This window comes from Schistocerca gregaria, chromosome 8 (assembly GCF_023897955.1).
Source record: "Schistocerca gregaria isolate iqSchGreg1 chromosome 8, iqSchGreg1.2, whole genome shotgun sequence".
In the NCBI taxonomy this organism is placed as follows: Eukaryota; Metazoa; Arthropoda; class Insecta; order Orthoptera; family Acrididae; genus Schistocerca; species Schistocerca gregaria.
This window is the reverse complement of record NC_064927.1, coordinates 62,994,710-62,997,931: the sequence shown is the minus strand read 5'-3', so window position 1 is coordinate 62,997,931 and position 3,222 is coordinate 62,994,710.

The following is a 3,222-nucleotide window of genomic DNA, read 5'->3' as shown; positions in this document are numbered from 1 at the left end:
GCCCTCATTTGCTAACAGCTGAGGGTAGAGTTCTAATGTGGCACAGCTCCCACGAGGCCATGGAAGTAAGTTGTCTACATGGCACTGTGCAAGTCGGTGATGGCTCCATAATGGTTACATGGAATGGAATAGATTTTCTGCTCCAACTGAAACCATTATTGATTGGAAACCGTGGCCTGGCCCTCATTTGCTAACAGCTGAGGGTAGCGTTCTAATGTGGCACAGATCCCACGAGGCCATGGAACTAAGTTGTCTATATGGCACTGTGCAAGTCGGTGATGGCTCCATAATGTTTACATGGAATGGAATAGATTTTCTGCTCCAACTGAAACCATTATTGATTGGAAACCGTGGCCTGGCCCTCATTTGCTAACAGCTGAGGGTAGCGTTCTAATGTGGCACAGATCCCACGAGGCCATGGAACTAAGTTGTCTACATGGCACTGTGCAAGTCGGTGATGGCTCCATAATGTTTACATGGAATGGAATAGATTTTCTGCTCCAACTGAAACCATTATTGATTGGAAACCGTGGCCTGGCCCTCATTTGTTAACAGCTGAGGGTAGCGTTCTAATGTGGCACAGATCCCACGAGGCCATGGAACTAAGTTGTCTACATGGCACTGTGCAAGTCGGTGATGGCTCCATAATGTTTACATTGAATGGAATAGATTTTCTGCTCCAACTGAAACCATTATTGATTGGAAACCGTGGCCTGGCCCTCATTTGCTAACAGCTGAGGGTAGAGTCCTAATGTGGCACAGATCCCACGAGGCCATGGAACTAAGTTGTCTACATGGCACTGTGCAAGTCGGTGATGGCTCCATAATGTTTACATGGAATGGAATAGATTTTCTGCTCCAACTGAAACCATTATTGATTGGAAACCGTGGCCTGGCCCTCATTTGCTAACAGCTGAGGGTAGCGTTCTAATGTGGCACAGATCCCACGAGGCCATGGAACTAAGTTGTCTACATGGCACTGTGCAAGTCGGTGATGGCTCCATAATGTTTACATGGAATGGAATAGATTTTCTGCTCCAACTGAAACCATTATTGATTGGAAACCGTGGCCTGGCCCTCATTTGTTAACAGCTGAGGGTAGCGTTCTAATGTGGCACAGATCCCACGAGGCCATGGAACTAAGTTGTCTACATGGCACTGTGCAAGTCGGTGATGGCTCCATAATGTTTACATGGAATGGAATAGATTTTCTGCTCCAACTGAAACCATTATTGATTGGAAACCGTGGCCTGGCCCTCATTTGCTAACAGCTGAGGGTAGAGTCCTAATGTGGCACAGATCCCACGAGGCCATGGAACTAAGTTGTCTACATGGCACTGTGCAAGTCGGTGATGGCTCCATAATGTTTACATGGAATGGAATAGATTTTCTGCTCCAACTGAAACCATTATTGATTGGAAACCGTGGCCTGGCCCTCATTTGCTAACAGCTGAGGGTAGAGTTGTAATGTGGCACAGATCCCACGAGGCCATGGAAATAAGTTGTCTACATGGCACTGTGCAAGTCAGTGATTGCTCCATAATGTTTACATGGAATGGGATAGATTTTCTGCTCCAACTGAAACCATTATTGATTGTAAACCGTGGCCTGGCCCTCATTTGCTAACAGCTGAGGGTAGAGTTCTAATCCATGCAACTAAGTTGTCTACATGGCACTGTGCAAGTCGGTGATGGCTCCATAATGTTTACATGGAATGGAATAGATTTTCTGCTCCAACTGAAACCATTATTGATTGGAAACCGTGGCCTGGCCCTCATTTGCTAACAGCTGAGGGTAGAGTTCTAATGTGGCACAGATCCCACGAGGCCATGGAACTAAGTTGTCTGCATGCACTGTGCAAGTCGGTGATGGCTCCATAATATTTACATGGAATGGAATAGATTTTCTGCTCCAACTGAAACCATTATTGATTGGAAACCGTGGCCTGGCCCTTATTTGCTAACAGCTGAGGGTAGAGTTCTAATGTGGCACAGATCCCACGAGGCCATGGAACTAAGTTGTCTACATGGCACGGTGCAAATCGGTGATGGCTCCATAATGTTTACATGGAATGGAATAGATTTTCTGCTCCAACTGAAACCATTATTGATTGGAAACCGTGGCCTGGCCCTCATTTGCTAACAGCTGAGCGTAGAGTTCTAATGTGGCACAGATCCCACGAGGCCATGGAACTAAGTTGTCTACATGGCACTGTGCAAGTCGGTGATGGCTCCATAATGTTTACATGGAATTTAATAGATTTTCTGCTCCAACTGAAACCATTATTGATTGGAAACCGTGGCCTGGCCCTCATTAGCTAACAGCTGAGGGTAGTGTTCTAATGTGGCACAGATCCCACGAGGCCATGGAACTAAGTTGTCTACATGGCACTGTGCAAGTCGGTGATGGCTCCATAATGTTTACATGGAATGGAATAGATTTTCTGCTCCAACTGAAACCATTATTGATTGGAAACCGTGGCCTGGCCCTCATTTGCTAACAGCTGAGGGTAGCGTTCTAATGTGGCACAGATCCCACGAGGCCATGGAACTAAGTTGTCTACATGGCACTGTGCAAGTCGGTGATGGCTCCATAATGTTTACATGGAATGGAATAGATTTTCTGCTCCAACTGAAACCATTATTGATTGGAAACCGTGGCCTGGCCCTCATTTGCTAACAGCTGAGGTTAGAGTTCTAATGTGGCACAGATCCCACGAGGCCATGGAACTAAGTTGTCTACATGGCACTGTGCAAGTCGGTGATGGCTCCATAATGTTTACATGGAATGGAATAGATTTTCTGCTCCAACTGAAACCATTACTGATTGGAAACCGTGGCCTGGCCCTCATTTGCTAACAGCTGAGGGTAGCGTTGTAATGTGGCACAGATCCCACGAGGCCATGGAACTAAGTTGTCTACATGGCACTGTGCAAGTCGGTGATGGCTCCATAATGTTTACATGGAATGGAATAGATTTTCTGCTCCAACTGAAACCATTATTGATTGGAAACCGTGGCCTGGCCCTCATTTGCTAACAGCTGAGGGTAGAGTTCTAATGTGGCACAGATCCCACGAGGCCATGGAACTAAGTTGTCTACATGGCACTGTGCAAGTCGGTGATGGCTCCATAATGTTTACATGGAATGGAATAGATTTTCTGCTCCAACTGAAACCATTATTGATTGGAAACCGTGGCCTGGCCCTCATTTGCTAACAGCTG